The 21,692-nt window shown below is 35.8% G+C and overlaps 1 long non-coding RNA gene across 1 annotated transcript in view; it reads left to right on the top strand.

Annotated features, from left to right (window-relative positions):
- Window positions 1-21,692, top strand: part of LOC108586282 — a 26,279-nt gene extending 4,587 nt beyond the window's left edge. The window contains exons 2-3 of the long non-coding RNA XR_001903374.3: window positions 18,719-18,808; window positions 19,917-21,692. This is a non-coding gene — a long non-coding RNA (uncharacterized LOC108586282). The remainder of the gene's footprint in view (window positions 1-18,718; window positions 18,809-19,916) is intronic.

Here is a 21,692-nt window from a genome sequence, read left to right as displayed (position 1 = left end):
GATCTGAGCAGTCGGATGAGGGAAAAAGGCCTATGGACACAGTGTGTTTACCTTTTTGTTAATCTCTCATTTTTTTAGGGGAGAGTGGCAGAGAGAGTGGGTTGAGGCTTAGAGAAGGGAATGGGAGAATTTGTAAAGCATATGCTTATCTATTTGTATATGTTTATGTTTAAATTCTCCTGGAAGAAAATTGATGTTAAGATCTTTCCTGTTAATGTTTCCATTGATCTTTGATTTAAAGTATTACAATTCAAAACAGTGAAGCCATGACATTCTCCAATGCTTTTTGAACCCTCTCTACATCATTCATTGAACAGGTATTTAAGTGACTGGTGTATACCAATACTGTTCTAGGTGCAGAAAATACTGCAATAAATAAAGGCCTTCATGGAGTTTACATGCTAATGGGTGAAGTAATCTAGCCAAATATGTCACATATACATATTCCAAATTAAATAGTACTAGGAGCCAGAAGAAAAATGAAGCAGGAAAGCAGACTGAATAGTGTTAGACATAGGAGTTGAGTGGAATAGTTTCAATAAACTAATCACACAAGGCCTTCCTGAGAAGATGACATTTGAGTAACACTTGAAGGGGATAAAGGATAGAGCCATGTGGTGGGAGACATGTCTGGTGGGAGGGAGGAAGATTCCAGCCTGAACAAAGGCCCCAGTCCTCCTCTAGCATACCTGGAAACTGGGAAGAATAGCAAGGAAGCCAGTACAGTTAAGGTGGAATGGAACACTTTTCCAGCGATCACAATTACCTTATTCAGAAACAGGTTCTGATGAGTGGGATAATATTTGTAACCACTGTATTTTTTGGTATTGAATGTCTGTCTTGATCAATTTTAGTTGAGCATCAGACAATTCTGTTGATGTTTGAATAAGATTAAACTTTCCCAATCAACTGCAGTTTTTACCAGAGCTTTTTTACTATCAAATTGATGAGGTGAGAAGGAAACAGAAACTATTTCCTACCAACAGATGTAATGGGAGTTGCAGCTGGTTCTTTTTGAGCGTTGTTTCTTTTGCATATATTTCCTACGTAACGCAGATATCTTACCCAGTTGTATGTATAACAAATTTATGTAAAACTGAGAGCATAATATTTTGGGGAAAGGTGCATTTTTGTGCTTGATTTGTTTTTGAAGGGTTTCTGATAGTTGGTTCGGAACTAATAGGAAGGAAGCTAAGTGTCTACATTACATGCCAGCTACTGTATTAAGAACTTCATATGTATTTAAATCTACATAACCACATAGTCACAATCACCTTTCAAAGTAAATATTATCTTCCCTCTCTCCCCCTTTTTTTTGGTCTGCGAAGTCATAAAACTCTTACACATCAAGAGATGAAGATTAGCTAAAACAATTTTGAAAAAGAATAAAGTAGGAGGATCGGTCTACTTGATTTCAAGCCTTAATGTATAGCTACAGTAATCAATGGAGAGAGATAACCTTTTTGGCAAATTGTGTTGGGGCAATAGGACATCCATTGGTCAATAGGTAAATAAACTTCAATCTATCTCTTACACCTTTTGGAAAAATTAAATTAAAATGACTACAAATTTCAATGAAAGCATACAATTATTACCAAAATATAAGAGAAAAAAACTGCAGGATATAGGAGTAGGCAAAGAATTCCTAGAGTTGATATCAAAAGCATAATCCATAAAAGTAAAACTTGGTAAGTTTTAACCAGCAATTGCACTCTTGGGGCATTTTTCCCAGGTAAATGAAAATTTATTTTCAAGCAAAAACCTCTTCATGATACAGCCTTATTCATTATAGCCCAACATCGGAAACAAACAAGCAGATGTTCTTGAACAATTCATGCAGTAGACCTGGATAAATCTCCAGAAAATTACACTGGCCTCGCAAAAAGCCAATACCAAAAGGTTACGTATGGTAAGATTTCATTTCTATAACATTCTTGAGGTAACAACGTTATAGAAGTGGAACACAGATTAGTAGTTGGTAGAGATTAAGGAGTAGGTGAGATGGGAAGGAAGTGAAAATTCCTATAAAAGAGCAACATAAGGGATTCTCCTGGTAATGGAAATGTTCTCTATCTTAACTGTATCAATGTCAATCCTGGTGTATTACTTTGCTATAGTTCTGCAAGATGTTCCTGGAAATTGGGTGAAAGGTGTAGGAGATTTAGCTGTATTATTCTTGCAAAAGCTTGTTAATATATAATTATCTTAAAATAAAGTTTTAATTAAAAAATAAAAGCAAATGAGGTAGAGTTCTTGGACTTAGGGAGAAATATTATATGCTTCAGGTTAAGTAGGCTTCAGTAGGTCTGCATCGGTAGCTGTCACAATCCCAGTGATTCTACAAATAGGGGAACCTGAGCATTTTATCTTGAACTACAAATTAATAATTACATTTTAAAATTTATATTACAGTGGAGTATCATATAAAGATATACTTTTTGAATTTATGGGTTTCAGTCTGTTATCTGAAGATTTTATTTCAGGATATTAGAGGGAGTGTTGCAAACTATAAACTACTGTTATAAAAGAGGGCATAGAATCTGATAGGATTTTGAATGTTTAATGTAGTTTACATTTATAGTTAGATATGAAAAAATGAAGATGAATGTTATTTTCCCACAGGTTCAACTTGTAACAACTTATGTCCATCCATGGAAGTATATTCTTTGTGTTTCCTAAACTAGTCTCTGTACTGATTTGAAAGCTCAGTGAACTCAACTGAGATCTGGCCAGGCTCTGCCACTTTCTCTTTTCTTAATTAGGAGACTAATAGTACCGACTTTACAAGTTTGCTATGGGGATTTAATGAGGTGCACGTGTAAAATGATGCAAAATAACATTTACTGAACACCAACACTTTATACGTGCCACTGGTTTTAATTCTGTCAGCAACATACTTTAAATCAGGGCATATGGCCCTAATTTTGTAGATGAAAAAATGCAGCCCTAAGTGGTTAAGACATTAGCTCAGCCTCCTAAATGCCAGACCAGCATGAAACCATGATCTTAGACCATGAAGCCTATGTTTTTTATACCAGTGGTTTTGTAACCTACAACCTTGGATCTTGAAGGGATGCAAAAACTCTTGAAAGATTATGAGTCAGCATCTTAAGATTGTATGCACAATTCAGTAATAATTAAAATTGGGAAAATGTGAAATTCATTTATAAGCACTTGCTATAAAGGAAAATATTTCATAATTTCTTGTATATTATTTTGACTTGTCCATAATTTTTCCTTTCCCATAAATAAGCAACATGAAGGAAGCAGAAAAAAATCTTGGTGATATGGGGATAATAGGACAACATTAGCAGTGATTAGGCAGGGTTATTAGTTTGCTGATCCCTGGAACACTGGAGATCACAGTGGAATTCTCATAAACAGAGATTGGCATTATTCCAGAGGAAAATTAAAGTCAACTCAAAAGGACATAGATTCTGTGAATGAATGGAGGAAGTTGACTGCCATATCAGTAAATTATTTTATGAGTTATTTTGACTCTAAAAAGTAAGAGCATTTTAACTTTGATAATCAAGATAGAGTCCTCCGCTGTGGGTGAACAAACTTGAGGCATTAGTGTCCTATAAACCTAAACAAAATAACAACAAAATATAGTCATGGAAAGAGTAATTCATTAAATTAAAAACAGTAATTGGGATAAGTTTCTCCAGTACATATCAATAGTATAATGTTGCAGAAAATTTCCCATGAATTAAATTTAATATGTCTATGGAAAAAAAAGCTGCAAAATTTATTAGTTCATATAATTTCAGAGCAACCTTTGTACCCCAATGCTTTGCAAAAGTTTGTGGGAAAAACATGGGGTAGTTTTCTTACTGACTGATATTTTGTATCATGATTATAACAGAGCACGGAACTTGCAGGTTAATTGTTAATTTAAGTAAGAGTAAGTCAAGGATAAATAACCTGTAAAGTATCCTCCTGTAAACCTGAAAAGTATCTGTCTGTCTTTATTTGTCTTTAGTGGTGGTACTGGTAGTAGTTAAGGAATAGTATAAGTGAGTAGAAATAAAACTCTTGTTTTGTCAAAGTCTATGTGTTAGCTGTATTCAAGACAAAATTTCAACCACAAAATAAATCTGTGAAATGATAATTTTTTTTCCAGTTTTCAATCCCCTAGATAAGTTTGATTAAAAAGTAGATAACACTTCAGGTTTCAAAGAAAATGCAAATTCAGGATCTTCAAACTTTCTAACTAGCTCCTTTTATTGGTATTCTATTGATCAGAACTCGCTACTTTTCAACATGATTACATAATTTATAATTGATGTTTATAAAGATAAATCAGAGCTGCTGCAGAATGTCAGTGACCTAATCAATTTTTCCTAAGTGATAAATGCCCAAAGTAAACAATTTGGAGTCCAAAGAATGGACAGTGAAGATCCCTCTTCCATCTTATCCCTTCTTTTCCTTTTCCATAGGCAATTACTGTTACTATTCTCTTGTATATCTTTCTACAGAATTCTATTCCTGTGTAAGAATATTTACATGTATGTACACCCTCAAAAGAACACGTGAGATACTATTTAACAAGCTTTATTCTTTTTACTGACTGCCTATTGAAAACTGCTCTGAAGAACTGTTTCTTTCTTATATTTGGAAAAAATCTCGAGCAAATCTTGTCACTTTACCAGTTGATCTTACGTCCATCTTCTAGTCATGGAAACATCTCAGTTCAGTAATTGCATGTGCAGTTCAGTGCAATAAGAAAAAAAAAAATGCTGTCAACTTTAAATTTCTATCTTCTCTCCACTCTTACTTAACACAGGTTGCTTGCTATACAAAGAGGCTAGAATGGGCTTCCTCTGTTTCTCTACTTAGGCTTCTTTCCCATTCATTAGGTTGTCACTGACATCTTCTTGTCTCACGTTGTGAATGTGACACCAGTCCACTGTGTCCTCAGTCCTCAGGAAACCCATACCAAGCTCCTTCAAGAGGTGCTATTGGAAGACGCTTTTTCCTAGCTAGGCTTGAGATGTTGGAAAAATATACCTTCTGTCCTCTCAATAATGAGGTTTGGTTGGCATAGGCTCTCAGTATTCTTTTTCAGTCTCATGTCTTTTGAGGCAGGGGAGAGTCAAGAAATACAAAACCATGTCTCATAAACCGTGATTTAAAAACTCATTTGCAATTATTTTGTAGGTAGTCTGGCACCTTCCTTGGAAATATGGAACTGATTGGCACCTAGTGTTTTGGGACTTTTGCTGAAAATAAAACATAAATAGTTATATACTGTGTATCTGTCTATCTATCATCTATCTAGAAACAGAAGGAGAGATGAAGAGAAGATATATCGAAAATTAGGAATATATGGAATACATATGATATATGTGTGTGTGTGTGTATATATATATATATCTGAATTCTTTATAAAAATCATTTTACATAAATCATCAAAGAATCAAATATTTTTATATACCCAGGCTGGAGTGCAGTGGTGCAATCATAGCTCACTGCAGTCTTGAACTCCTGGGCTCAAGCAATCCTCCCACCTCAGCTTCCTGAGTAGCTAGAACTATAGGCACAAATCATGCCTTTCTAATTATTTATTTTTTTTGCAGAGGTAAGTCTCATTATATTGCTCAGACTGGTCTTGAACTCCTGGCCTCAAGTGATCCTTCTACCTCTACCTCTCAAAGCCCTGGAGTTAGTCAAGAGTCACTGCACCCTTCCTATTTTAGGTTTTGAGTCATATTTTTTTATTTCTAGTATGTACATTGATTACCCACTGACATGTATTGTAATTTTATAACAATACAAGTAGTTGATCAATCAAATTACCCATTTCCCCACCTTTTGTCTTACTGAGTCCCTGGAGAGGGCACTCTGTCCTGAATAAAAAGACAAACTGCACAAGTGGAGGCTCTTTGCCCCTCACCCTTTTACTTTTCTTTCTGGAACGCAAATGCAAGACACCGTAAGCCATCAGGACAAACATCCCATTCAGAATGGTGAAGCAGAAAGATAGGTGTATCTGAGATACTCAAGTCTTCTTTAAGCCATGCTCTAGCCTTAGTACTTGTTTCTAGACTTGTTTTGTGTGAAGAAAAAAAATCAAGAATTCAGGTTCATTTCTCTGTTACTGTTCTGTTTTTCTGCAGTCTTTCGCCCTTACTCTTGGCTTCAGAGTAGCAGACAGATATGGTCATTGTTTCCCACAAAGCTCATAAAGCTATGAATATTTTATGTGGGTGCCAAACACTTTTTTTTGTTGTTGTTTGGAGAGAATTTGTTTTAAATCAAGGAGAATCTCATACATACTGCAGATAGTCTTCCAGGTCAATAGATAAAAATCTAACTAACTTCTTTTGATAGCTGCATATCAAAATGCCACCAGGTATTTAGACATTTTTCTAGATGGACATTCATGTTAATTATATTACCTTTTTATTCATTTATTTATTTAACAATACGATTAATTCTATAAAAAACATTTTTAAGACTGTGCGCAATGGCTCCTGCCTGTAATCCCAGCATTTTGGGAGGGTGAGGCAGGCAGATCACTTGAGGTCAGGAGTTTGAGACCAGTCTGGCCAACCTGGTAAAACCCTATCCCTACTAAAAATACAAAAAATTAGCCAGGCGTGGTAGTGCACAATTGTAGTCTCAGCTACTCGGGAGGCTGAGGCAAGAGAATCACTTGAACCCAGGAGGTGGAGGTTGCAGTGAGCTGAGATCGTGCCACTGCACTCCAGCCTGGGCAACAAAATGAAACTCCATCTCAAAAAAACCCAAAAAACCAAAAACAAAACAAAACAAAAAAAAGAAAAACGTGTTAAGTGCTGATGCTTTTATTTTGTGGGCTGAACTCTCAGCAGTGGAACTTTTGTGGTGTAGGTTATGTACCCTTATTTTTAGACATATTGCCAACAACTTATGTTCCTACCATACTACACAAAGTGCACATTTTCTTACATTCTCACCAATACTACTAGCAGTTTTTAAAAAAATCTTATATAATTTCAGCCAAACAATATATTGGATAATTGTTTTAACTTTTATTTATCAGACTACAAGTGAGATTGAGTATCTTTTAATGCAGCAGTCCCAAACCTTTTTGGCACAAGGGACCAGTTTTACGGAAGACAATTTTTCCATGGTGTGAGGTGGGGGTTGCGGATGGTTTTGTGATGAAACTATTCCACCTCAGATCATCAGGCATTAGATTCTCATAAGAAGTGTGTGACCTAGATTCCTTGCATGCACAGTTGACAATAAGGTTCACACTCCTACAAGAATCTAATACCTTGGCTGATCCGACAAGGATCAGGAGGCAGAGCTCAGGCAATAATGCTTGCTTACCCACCAGTCACCTCCTGCTGTGTGGACTGGTTCCTAACAGGTCACAGACTGCTACTAGTCTGTGGCCTGGGGTTTGAGGACTCATTTTAACGTGTTTGTTGGCATTTGCATTTATTTTGGGGTCTTTCTCCTTGAAGTTCTTTGTCTATTGTTAATATTAGTTTTGTTAACCTTATATATGTCATAAAAGTTGCAGATATTTTGTGTAATCTATAATTTATCTTTTTACTTTTTTTGGAGTCTTTTGCTGCACAGAAGTTTTATGAATTCAAAATCGCAATTCTAGTTTCCTGTTTTGCTACAGAAGATCCTTCACTTTAAAAAAATTAGATTTTTATTTATTCCATCTACATCAGTGGTTCTTAAATTTTTTTTGAATGTCATAGAGTTCACAAAAGAATAGTGCAACTGGATTATGCATGATAAAATTCAAGAGAAACATTCCAATTATTACACGATTAGAGGTATATAGTAGATGCAGGTTTAAATAGATTATATTTGACTTTGAATTAACAAGAGGAGGTCAGCTTGTCACAAGATGAACCCCAAAATTAGAGTTTCAGCCTGGGAGGCCATGCAGGTTCTTGGATTCGAGCAGGAAAGAATTCAAGAGTAAAGTGAAAACCAGTTATTAAAACGTGAAGGAATAAAATGGCAGTTACCCCATAGGCAGAGTCGCCCTAAGAACTGCTAGTTGTCTATTTTTAATGGTTATTTTCGATCATATGCTAAACAAGGGGTCAATTACGAGTTTTTCAGGAAAGGGGTAGGGAGTTCCCAGAATCAAGGGTTCCTGCCCTTTTTAGACTATCTAGGGTAATTTCTGGGAATTGCCATAGCATCTGCAAACTGTCATGGCACTTTTGGGTGTTTCTATTAGCATGCCAGGAGTAAAATGAGCAGGGAGGACAGCTAGATATTGCTTTCATCACCATCTTGATTCTGACTGATTTCTGCCAGTTTCTTTACCGTATCCTGTTTTATCAGTGTCATCTTTGTGACCTGTTCTTGAGAAACAAGTCCTAACAAACTACTATCTCAATTTGTATGTGACTATGTATATATTTGATGTTTCAGGAATTAATAACTAAAATAAATGTATAGGCTCAGTATGGCTATATATCACTTTACTAGATTGCGTATGGTTCAACATCAACTGAATACTGATTTTTAGTAAATATTGGTCTCAAATTTTGCTTTGGTAAATTTTTTGGGTATATAGATAAAATGCTCTTTCCAACTGTCCTTTTAGTTCTGGCTACCACAAGTACATTGCCTCTGACCAGCAGCACAATGATGTTGGAACTTGTGTCAGAAGAATTATATCCTTCTTTTAGCTGCCATCGACTTTTTTCACTTTTATAACCTAAACCATGTCCCACTTTGTCAATGTACAATTCAGGAAAAGTCATTGATGTCACACTGAATATTGTCTAATGGAGAGCATTCAGATTCACAACTCTCTTCCACTTTAAAGGCAATCTGTATTAATGACACTCACATATCGACCAATTTTATTTGCTATATTGTTTTATTTTTCTGCCCTATGCTAAAAGAAGCTTAAGAAACAACACCTAAAATCTCCTGTTTCTCAATTTGAGTTGATTCCTTTTCTCCAAGTGTAATATTTCAGTTGTCAAGTGATTTTCTAGCTTAACAAATATTCTACCTACTTGTCTTTCCTCCCACATACATTTTTACTTTTCTGGTAGAATTTCAAGTGTTAATTGAGCTGAACATTTGAAAGAGCCTTGTAGGCCTTGTTGTCTTTATGTACACATTAATCTTCCTATTACTTTTAACAAGAAGCATAGATATTTAGATACTCTGCTGTGAAGCAGATAATGGTGGGAAATACAGGGAATTGAATCTTTGAGAAATAAAAGATTAGAAAAAGTTTTATCCTTTTTTTCCCTGCCATTTATTCATGCATGTCATAATTCAGTTAAAGATAATAGAAAGGGGTAGAAAAATTTAGGATAGGAAATATTCAGCCAATATAACATTAATTAAAGGGCATATTTTCTCATGAATATTCCACTCGAATACATTTTAACAACAATTTGACATTTTGAAATATTTCTAGCTTGTATTATATTCAGTTAAGTAGATTTATCCCAGAAGGAAATCAAGAGGAAGCATGTCTTTTTAATAAAATAAGCTGTCTTTCAAACATTTGGCATGATCTCTGGTTGCTAGGACCCACTGCACTGATCACAACTCTGTACTCTCTCAGTGAGAAAACAGGCATTTGCCAGGACCCTGTGAGATAAACAGAGCTGGCCTCTCACAAGGAATGATTACGCTCTTGTTGTCACATTAAATATCTTCTAGAAGAAAGCATTCAGATTCACAACTCTGTGAATGTGTGTTCGGTGTGTTTCAGTATGACAGAATGCTCCAGACCTATAATGGTCCCATCCCTTTTCCCTAGTTTTAAAATTCTTCTGTGAGAAAAGTCCTTACTTTTCTGTCTCCAGAAATTCCTGTTGAAATGCAGATGTCTCTAGAAAATAAATACCTTTATCACCAGCCATTGGAATTTGTAATAGCTCTTGATTTTAAAGGTAGTTACATAAATAAATTAAAATTATCTTAAATAATAAATGAAAATTATAGGAACTACTGCCAGTTTTTGATGTAGTATCAAGCCCTCCTTTATAAATATGGCTTCCTAATTAAGATCCCCAGGTTTTTTGTTTTTCTTTTTTTAATAAATCACTCCCATAATTTACCATCTACGATTTCCATTTTTGGTTTATTTAATGTGAAATAGATCTACATTTACAAAACTGTAGGAGATTGGTCACAGTGGTGGGAAAAGTTATAAAAAGTTATAGGGAAAGACACAAACCTTCTTGGAAGGCCAGGAGGTTTTGCAAAAGCTTCAAAAGAAAATTTGCCTGAAGGCAGCCAAATTCTCTTATCCGGACCCTGAGAGCAAAGGGTAGAAAACAAGGGAATGTAAAGGAACTTATCTAGATAAATTTGTTTACTCCTGTCTCCAGAAACCAGCCTTTGATCATTTGCATGCAGGACTGCCCTCTACTGGGGAGGGTGGTGACTATGGTTATTGCCCACAAATTGTGTTTGCTCCAAGCCTTTTTCATTAAATCTTTACTAAATAAATGTGAGTGGTACTAGCTTATTGGGGCTGCACTCTCTTGGTGGCTGCACTACACTCTCGTCAGCGGTGCGTAGGGGTACAGTCCCCTAGCCAAGCTGTCAGGTAAAATGCCTGGGTCAGTGTAATTCTTTCATCCATCGCTCAGCCAGAGTCTGCAGGACAGACTTGGCAGCACAAAACAATATGAATATAGATTTTTTTTAGACTTATTCCTTTCTCTCCTCCTGCTCCCATATTTCACCACAATCTGAGACCCATCTAATTCAACAGTAATTGTTTTGGGACAACCCACACTTCTCAAGTTTTTTAAAGCTTAGTTTACATAATTTTAAAGATGCTTTTCTTTCTTTTTATATTCATTCTTTATCATTTTAGGTTATTTTAGCTTAACTACATTCTTCAATAATAAATAATGTTGTTATAACACGTTTGAGAAGATATTGATAAGCACATCTGGGCAGTGGAAGCAGAGGTACTTTGTGTTTGCTCTACATTATACTATTGGGTCTCAGGATATACTACCCCAAAACATGACTGCAGGAAGCCAAAATATGACCCCAAAATATGCCTCTTTGGCACATTGATTATTTTGAACTGGTTATTTTGAGAAAATGTAGGCACAGGATTAACTTTGAAAAGTTACCCTTTTGTAAGAGAAATTTACATCTATAAAGGAAATTACACTTGTAAGAATGTCTCCCTTTCTCTGCAACAGGAAGAGGGGAATGAATGAATGGAGAGGGATTAGACTTAAATCTGCATAACAAATGTGCTTTTCCTGGCCATCTGTGCTCTTCCTGGCCATCTGTCCATAGATGGGTTTTTGTGGGTTTTTCCCACACCCTTCTTTCTTTGTTTTAGCAAATGAAATCTAAGCATGAAGTTTAAACCCTTTATTTGTGACTTACTTAGAAATGGACTCATTTCTCTGGGTTTTCTCTCATATATATCTGCAATATATGTTTAAAAAAAAAAAAAAAAACTTGTTTGTTTTTCTCTTTGTGAACCCTGAATATCTGAGACAGGTCTCAGTTAATTTAGAAAGTTTATTTTGCCAAAGTTGAGGATGCATGCCTGTGAAACAGCTTCAGGTGATCCTGATGAAATATGCCCAAAGTGACCAGAGTGTCAGAGGCGTTTGAACCAGAGTGACTCCATCTTGAGTAAGGGCTAGGAAAATGAGGCTGAAACTTGCTGGGCTGCATTGCCAGATAGTTAGGTATTCCCAGCCTCTAGATATTCATGGTAAAGGGAACAGATTGATAGCATTCACTAAGGAGACCCAGACTTAGGAATGTCCTGATATCCTGAATCTTGAGAACAGAAACATTCTTAATTTTGCTTTAAAGATAATAATATCAATTCTTGCAAAATATAGTAATTAAGAAAATAAATCCTTTATCACAAATTCTTGTAGCAGAGCTCATCTCGCCATATCTTCCTGTTACTTTCGAGAATGCCCTACTCTGTCTATGGAGTAGCCATTCTTTCACCACTTTACTTTCTTAATAAACTTGCTTTTGCTTTACACTATGGACTCACCCTGAATTCTTTCTTGTGCACGAACCAGGAACCCTCTCTTGGGGTGTGGATTGAGATCCCTTTCTGGTAATGAGAGCACCGCTTGGTTTTATACACTTTAGGGAGATGTGAGACATCAGTCAACATATATAAGATGAACATTTTGGTCTGAAAAGGTGGGCCAACTTGAAGCAGGGAGGGGCCTTGCAGGCCATAGATACATAAGAGACAAATGGTTTCATTCTTTTGAGTTTCTGATTAGCCTCACCAAAGGAGGTAATAGATATGCATTTATGTCAGTGATCAGAGATGGCTTTGAGTAGAATAGGAGACAGGTTTGCCCTAAGCAGTTCCCAGCTAGACTTTTCCCTTTAACCTAGAGATTTTAGGGTCCCAAGATTTTTTTTCCTTTCACATTTTGTTAATCTGTCTTTTGTTACAGAGAAGTCTCAAGAATTATAAGGGCTAGAGAAAACTATGTTTTTCTCTCCTACAGTTTTGTAGGTCTTATAGAATAATGGAGTGTGTGAGTTAATCTAGCAGTTATGTGAAGTGGAGATTTTTGAAAGACTTTTTATGTATAATTATCTTTTAAGAGTAGAGATAGGCCAAGCGTGGTGGTTCATGCCTGTAATCCCAACACTTTGGGAGGCCGAGACAGGTGGATCATCAGAGGTCAGGAGTTAGAGACCAGCGTGGCCAACATAGTGTAACCCTGTCTCTACTAAAAATACAAAAATTAGCCAGGTGTGGTTGCAGGTGCCTATAATCCCAGCTACTTGGAAGGCTGAAGCAGGAGAATTGGTTGAACCCAGAAGACAGAGGTTGCAGTGAGCCGAGATCATGCCATTGGACTCCAGCCTCGGTGACAAGAGCGAGACTATGTCTCAAAAAATAAAAATAAAATAAAAAATAGAGATTATGTTTTTTAGATTTCAGGAAGAATGTTTGATGGCCCAGGGAAAGGAAGTAAAGAACATGGGCAAGAAAGAGTGAGTCAATACTGTAAAGTGTAGTGGTTAGGAGTAAGAATTCTGGAATCAGGTTATTTGGGTTATGTTCCTGGCTCTGTCAGAAGTGTTTAAACCAGAGTGACTCCATCTTGAATAGGGGTTGGGTAAAATAAGGCTGAGACCTACTGGGCTGCATTCATAGGAGGTTAGGCATTCTTAGTCACAGGATGAGATAGGAGGTCAACACAAGATATAGGTCACAAAGATCTTGATGATAAAATAGGTTGTGGTAGAGAAGCCAACCCAAACCCACCAAAACCAAGATGGTGACCTGTGGTCTTCCTGACTGCTCATTATATGCTAATTATAATGCAATAGTATGCTGAAAGACACTCCCACAAGCATCATAAAGGTTTACAAATGCCATGACTATGTCAGGTAATTACCCTATATGACTTAAAAAGGGGAGAACCCTAAGTTCTTGGAATTGTCCAATCCTTTCCCAGAAAACTCATGAATAATTCACCCCTTGCTTGGCATGTAATCAATAAATGAATATAAGTATTCTTGGTCAAACAGTCCATGCCACTGCTATGCCTATGGAGTAGCCATTCTTTTATTCCTTCACTTTCTTAATAAACTTGCTTTCACTTTACCGTATGGTCTCATCCTGAATTCTTTCTTGTGTGAAGTCTCAGAACCGTCTCTTGGGGTCTGGATCAGGACTGCTTTCCTGTAACAGCTCCTCTACTTTAATAAGTTGTGTGAGTTTGGAGAAGTTACTTAAGACCTCATAGCCTCAATTTTCTTATCTATATAGGATGATTATTGCCTGTCCTGATTTCTCACAGAGTCATTAAATAAGATGCTCTTTAAGTATTATGTTTTCATTAGTATTATTATTTGGGGGTGGTAATACAAGAAAAGGAAGTACATTATTAGCACTAGAAACCAATTTATTCTCATGATCTAGCAATCCCATGTTTAAAATGTCTAGTATTAGATGCATATGTAAAGGTTATTTTGTATCAGCACCCATTTTAATACCTGACTTATTTCTTGTATCTTATCAAGTGAATGATGAAGAAGTCACCTACTGCCACAGTATCCCTATTTATTTTTCGGACTACTCTGTTAATTCATTTATGTTCTCATCAACGATTTATTTAATGTTTAATGTATGTTAAGGGTTAGGCATAGAAATATGACTTGTCCCTGTTCTTGAGAACCTCAAAGCATAGCTGTAAATACCATTTCATGGAAAGATAATTTGAATACAATGTAATAGGTGCTACATTAAGAATACATAAAAAGTAGTGTGTGAATTCAGTGTTTTTCATTATACTAAATTGAGCTTGATATTCCTATAACTTCTGACTTATTCAGTTTTGATTCCTGTGAAAACATGGATTGGTTGGGGCAGATAGTTTTGGAACCCAGTGACCATTCTTTTGCCCTCTTTTTCCTAACTAGTAGAACCTGAATTGTGTTCAGGCATTTACTCTCCAGTGTGCTCTGGAAAGGTAACCGTCCCCTCAGTTCATGGGGTATATCATGATTAGCCTGAGTTACAATGGTTGAGGGCAATTTTTCTTGAAGCTTCTTGGATAGGTTTTCTAGTTTGATAAAGGAAGGTACCCCATCAACTTCAACAATAGTTGTTATATCTTCATGTAATGCTTGGAATTGTTTCAGCCATTTACAATTATGCAAAGAGACATCACAGGAATACCAAGAATGACAGAGTGGAAAGATGGTCCTGGTTCCTTTATGACATTTTTTGTCCTGCTAAATTAAGCAACTGTGCAGTAAAAGATTAACTCACCAGACTCAGAGTGTTAAAATTCTGTTCATTACAAAAATAAATAAATGAATGAATAAATAAAATAACTGGTCTTGGGGGTTCTGGGGGATAACTTCTAGTCCCGTGGTATATCCTGCTTGATGAGAGTATCATTGTATACCTGGGGCTTTGGATCACATATTATCAGCTTGACATCTGGAAAGACTAGAGAACAAGTAACTAAAGTCCATCAGGCAAGCACTCTGTGCCTATGTGACCAACCCCTAAAACAACTCTGTACACAAATGCTCAAGTGAGCTTCCTTAGTTGGCAACACTTTGTATGTATTGTCACATATTATTGCTGGGAGAAGTAAGCATTGTCCATGTAACTGCAATAGAAGAGGACAACTGGAAGGTAGCACCTGTTTTCTCTAGGACTCTACCCTATGCACATTTTTTCTTTACTGATGTTAATGTGTAGTAACTTACTGTAATAAACTATAACCATGAATATCACCACTTTTCTGAGTTCTGTGACTCCTAGCAAACCAAAGAATGGTTTTATATCCCTGAAACAACAACCCTGGAAACACCCACCTCCATATTACATATTATCTGAATTAGGAGTGGGATCATTTCAAACTGTCAATTCTTACTGAGTTTCTATGTACCAAAGTGTATGAGTTATCACTAAGCTACAGCCCCTTCTCTGTAGTTATCATTAAAACTCAAATTCAACAGTTTACATTTATCTTATTTTCTGCCATCTTACCCAGATCAGACAAGCCTATCTTTTCAAGATTGTTTATAGGTCCTGACTATGTTACCAGCATTTTTGTTATTATTCTTTCCTCATTATTTGCCAAAGTGCATGAGATGTCATCAATCCTAATCAAATCTTTATGCTTGTATATCTTCCATAAGGTAAATCCCATGAGAATGGGAATCTTGTATGTCTTGTTCACAGCTATCATCATACCACTAGAAGCATACATATTTTTGTCAAAATAGATAAGAGAGTTTATCTCTAGGTAAATCTTTTTAACACATAAATTTACCCTAGCAATAGTAATATAATGACCCTTCAACATTCATGTGCAATATATTGTCTATTATATTGTCTACAACCAGCTAGGAGAAGAACACCTAGGAATAGAATGTATTTAAGAGTTCTTTTGATGTTTGTGAGATGAGAAAGAGGGGGGCCTTTTGAAGCATAAAAAAGAGCCCATGGGGAAAGGTTTGGCTTGGAAGATACAGTAAGAAATTCTGACTTCAGCAGCCACATGACTATGCTAAACTTCTGGACCAAGAAGGGAAGAAAAAGGTAGCCAGGGGCATGTCTACTGAGACAGGAGTAATTTGAGTGTCTTACTTGCCACCAGTGCAAAACTTAAGGAGGGTTTTAAAAAACTCCATAATCAACATAATATTTCAATAAAATATATTTAAAAGTCAAAATTAATGCCAAAGGTCATAACAAACAGAATAAAACTAGGATCAGTAGAAATGCTTGTCCACTCATTATCTATTCACAGTTTATAAGTGAGGCACCAAGAAGTCATGCACACAACACTTCCTTTAATATTAGACTGATGAGTTTCCTGACATCCTATTATCTCTATCCATATGTAGCTTCTGCTTCCTCCTCCCCAGTAAAGACCTTTTGAGGAGTTACCAATGAATTTAAATATACTCTTTTGGAGATATGACCAGATTTCAATATGGCTTAGGTGTCATCAAACTGATTATACCTCAAATACCAAGCTATGTGTTTTCCTATTTCCCTGTCTTTAAAATATGAATATGTATGCAACATGAATTATTTGAAATTTAACCATATATTTTAAATGTTCTTTCATCTTACACAATACAATGTTCCTTAACTCATGCACATGGCAGTAATCTGTTATATTTAGAACATATGACTGCATTTGATATATCAGATGTCTTTGGCAAGTGAAGTCAACCCAGTTTAATGAAAACTTGTCTGTAAGATAACATAGGAGAAAAACAATTTCGTCTCATTATTCAACATCGTTCCTTCAAATTTATGTTGAAATAAGTTGGCCTAAAATTAATATTTTCCTAAAATAACTCAAGTAGTTAAAATAGTCTCAAATAATTTATGAATAGGCATCAAAAGTATGATATTCACAATTGGAAAGTAAATTGTTACCACCTTTCTGGGGAGTATTTTGGTGATATAGTTCAGTCTATTAAAATGGTCATTACTTCTGACCCTGAGGAAAAAATTTGTAATTCAATCAGAGTGACTCAATATAATTTAACATATTAAATAGACACACACACACACAAACACAACTGTGTTTTGTTTTGTTTTTTTATTAGAAGGGCTATGTTATTTGATGCAAAGGTGTCTCTGCATATTTACGTGGCATGGATAATAGAGTGCCTTATGGCATCCAAGACACACACAACTTTTAGTGTTGACAGTGGGTTGCTTTCTCAGTCTCTGGAAAAAGTTTAGTTTTGCCCAGGTCAAGGACTAGAAGCTCACCGATCATGGCACCATCATTTCCACCTAATCTCCAGCAGATCTAAGTCCCTACTTCCCAGTCACAAGGGTTTAAAGTACCCAGGGTTGTTGACCTGCAGGTGGGGGCAGTCGTTTTTCTACTACTACTTGGTTGGTGAGTTTCTTCCATCCAGCTTCCTGGTCCTCTGTCCAGAACAGTTTTCTCTCTCTCTTCACAATTAGTGAAAGAAACCCTGTTCCTCTAAACTACTTTCTCCCTTGCATTTGAGTCACCACTCTGCCTCTTCCCCTTCCTCTAGGCACAGTTTTGTATAATCATTATGAGGGGTGTATATATATACACACACACACACACACACACACACACACATCTATCTAGTAGTAGAGGACTGGTAAAATAAGTTGTAGTATATTAAGACTACTATGAAACCATTAAAATAACATTTTTAAAATAGTAAAATAGTTTTGAAATAAAGATGAGTTTAAAACCCAAGATTAAAAAATGTATAAACTACATGATAGGAGAAGACATACACACATAATGACACAGAAAAAAACAGGAAAGAAGTGCAATAAAATATTAACAACAGTTGAGAGGAAATGATGGGATTATTGATATTTTTTCTCCTTGTAATTTCTAATTTATCTTTACTGGTTACGGATTGCTCTTTTCTTTTCTTTTCTTTTGACAAAATTTCCCTCTCATTGCCCAAGCTGGAGTGTAGTACCATAATCTCGGCTCACTGCAACCACTGCCTCCTGGGTTCAAGCGATTCTTCTGCCTTAGCCTCCCAAGTAGCTGGGATTACAGGCATCTGCCGTAACACCCAGCTTATTTTGTGTATTTTTAGTAGAGATGGGGTTTCACCATGTTGGCCAGGCTGGTCTCAAACTCCGGACCTCAGGTGATCCACCTGTCTCAGCCTCCCAAAGTGCTGGGATTACAGGCATGAGCCACCATGCCCGTCAGCCTATTTCTTTTAAAAATCAGAACAAAACTTGGTTTGGAAGTAAGAAATGTGGAAGAAAAGTAATGCTTCACCAGAATCTGAATACATGCATTATATATTATTCCATCAAGTGGACAATTACTTGTTGAATATACCTGATCATGTACAGATTCCAAAGTCGAGTTCTGGTTGCGCTGATCCTCTACACTGAGTTTAATAGTCTGTGCCCAAGTTCAAATTTGGAGAGGATAAACTGGAAAATTAATGATATTTTAATGACTGTATCTTTATGCAGAGCCTTGTATGCTACATACACTCCTGTTGGGGATGGACAACCACTGTAAAACTATAAGCAGAGAAATGTTTGCATACAAGAAAGATAACTCAGATGGTAGTGAAGAATAGTAGGAGAGGCCAGGTTATGCAGGTGAGGAAGTGGAACCAGAGAGTCCTTTTAAATTTTGTAATTTAATATTGAATACACATAAGATAATATTGATAAAATTTTTGTAAAATTTAAGAATTAAACAAAATAAACAATCACATTCCTACCTTCCAGCTCAAGAAATAGGACATCACCAGTTGAAAGCTTTCAAGAGTTCCCCCTCTGCTGTGAGTCCAATCCTATCCCTCCTTTTCTCCACCGGAGGTAACCACTGTCTTGAATTTTATGTTTATTATTATTTTGTTAAAAGTTCAACATATGTTTATGTTGAACTTTATGTTTATTATTATTTTGTCTCTGTAGTTTTGTCATGAGTGTATATTCTTAAATATCTACCCTCTCTGAAGGGCAGCCTTGGATTTTCACAGTGAACAACTTTTATGGCCTCTCAATTGTTTAGTTTTGCATGTTCTTGAACTTTATATCAATGAAGGCATGCTTTGTATTTTCTTCTGTAATGTGTTTGGTCATTCAATTTTAAGTTTATGAGATATATCCATGTTGAATTTTGTAGCTATGGTTTGATGATTTTTATGTTATATAGTATTACATTCCATGGATAGCTCTTAGCAGATAATCCTCCTATTGTTTAACATTTGCATTGCTTCTCATTTTGACTTATTGTAAACAGCCCTCCTTAAATACACACTTCTCTTTAGTGTATGCTAGCAGTGGAGTGTCTGGAATAAAGATGGCTGAATCATCTTCAACTCTAGTAAGATGACAAACTGTTTTCTAACAGTGTTTTAGTTTAACTATTATATGTCAATTTTGAACAGTTCTTTCACTTACTAACAATTTATTGTCAGCAACACTTGTTATTGTCAGACTTTTAAGTTTTCATTCATTGGGTAAAATGACATCTTTTTGTGGTTCTAATTTGCATTTCCATGCCTACTAATGAATTTGAGCTTATTTTAATACAATTATTGGTCATTTTTATTTCCTCTGCTGTGAAGTGCCTATTCAGGATTTGTTCATCTTTTTTTTTTTTTTTAAATAGTTTGCAAATATGTTGCCCAGTTTGTGGCTTCACTTTTCACTTTCTTCAGTATTACATTTGATAAAGAGAAGTTCTTAAACTTCAATGTGATCATATTTGTATTCTGCTCATTTAAAAAAATCTGGTTAAAGAAATACTTCACAAATATGACATAATGATATATTATCTTCCAAAATTTTAATAATTTTGGGGTTTTTTTTCACATTTTAGTCTTTAGTTCAGCTGGAATTCATTTCTGTGTGTGGTGTGAGATAAGAGTCCTTTTCATGTTTTTCCCTATGAAATAAATTATTTCCTTCTGTATTGCAGGTAGTTGAAACCAGTGATGCTGACCTCCCTCTAAAAGCTGCATTTCTGAATTTCTGAAGGCGAACTGTCTGCCTATATTGCACAGCAAAATAATTTCCTGTATTAAAACGTTTTTGCTCTAAATTTCTAGGTTAAACTCTGCTTAGATATTGCTAAGGGGGTAGCCAAGTGTAGAAACTTAAATTTACTGACAGAAATCTAGAGAATGCTTAATTTTTTTCCAGCAATGAAGTAGAAGAGCCAGGGATATCCCAGAAGGGTATACAAAAGGGTATGCAAAACATCAAGAGAAGATCAGAGGGTAAGGTTTACAGATTGAGTTAATAGAATAACGCACAATGGAATAATGCACAATGGGGTTTGGGTTGCATGAGAAACAGGGTCTATGGGTGTCTATTTATAAGTTCACACATACACAAATGCATACATATATGTACACACACAGGCAGCCCTCAACATTCTCATGATTGGCTTTTGTACATTATTTTTCAATTATTAATACCTCAAATTGCATTTATATAGAGCAATTGAACTTTAGTGCATCACAAAAGAGAAGAGACTTTAATTTCTAGTTCAAGAAATTGATGAGAAAGATCCTTAGAATTTATAGCACCTGGAGATCTACAAGAAAAACTAGTTTATTTTCTTTATTCATTCTTGAAATTTGAAATCAGTCTGTTGCGTTCAAGTTCTTAAATTAGTTGCATGTTGAGTTAATTAGAAAATATCACTATGACTACAGTGACTTCCTACAAAAAGAGAGGTGGAATTTTTATGATTGTGGCCTTTAAGATTATCAGGGAACACTAGGAATAAAACCTAAGGCGTTGATTCACTCTGCAATGTAGGTTAGCTAGAGGATAATAACCCATGTGTTCTGATCCAGTAGCACCTCTTTTTCAGATTAGTGGATAAGTGCATCCAGTGGAGTCAGATTGCCTTGGGCAAATCATAGTTCTACCAATAATTAGTGTTGCCATCTTGGGAAAGTCATTTTACCTTTCTGTGTCCCCTTTATTCATGTTTAAAATGGAAATAACGACATAACTGCTTGATGGGGGTGTTGTTATGTTTAAATGCAATAATAGCACTTCAAAGTGCTTAGGGGGGTTACAGATGTGTCATGACTGTTCAACAAATGTTAACTGTTACTATGTTTATTATGTTTACCTAGTACTCTGTGATGTCAGTGGTAAGGATAAGAAAGATGAAAGCATCAGGAAAATGAAGATTTTAGCTTCATTCATTTAACAGACATGATTTTCCCACTCTCCTTCAACACTCACATATTAATTTCATATTTGTGGAAAGTTTTCACTTATAACACTCAGTATATACCACTTAGGATCATGAAGGGATATCCTGTAGGGCAGATCCACATGCAGAAGAATGAAACTAGACCCCTATCTCTCACCACACACAAAAATCAAATCAAATGGATTAAACACTTCAATCTAACACCTTTCACTATGAAAATACTATGAGTAAACATTGTAGGATATTCATCTGGGCAAAAATTTCTTGCCCACAAGCACAGGCAACCAAAGTCGAAATGGACAAATGGGATCACATCAAGTTAAAAAGTTTCTGCACAGCAAATGAAACTGTCAACAAAACACAGAGGCAACCCAAAGAATTGGAAAAAATATTTGCAAGCTACTCAACCGACAAGGGGTTAGTAACCAGTATATATAAGGAGCTCAAACAACTCTACAGGAAACAAATCTAACAATGGATTAAAAATAGACAAAGGATTGGCCAGGCACAGTGGCTCAC

This window comes from Papio anubis, chromosome 5, assembly GCF_008728515.1.
Source record: "Papio anubis isolate 15944 chromosome 5, Panubis1.0, whole genome shotgun sequence".
In the NCBI taxonomy this organism is placed as follows: Eukaryota; Metazoa; Chordata; class Mammalia; order Primates; family Cercopithecidae; genus Papio; species Papio anubis.
The sequence above is the reverse complement of the archived record's forward strand: the minus strand, read 5'-3'. Positions and strand labels throughout refer to the sequence as shown.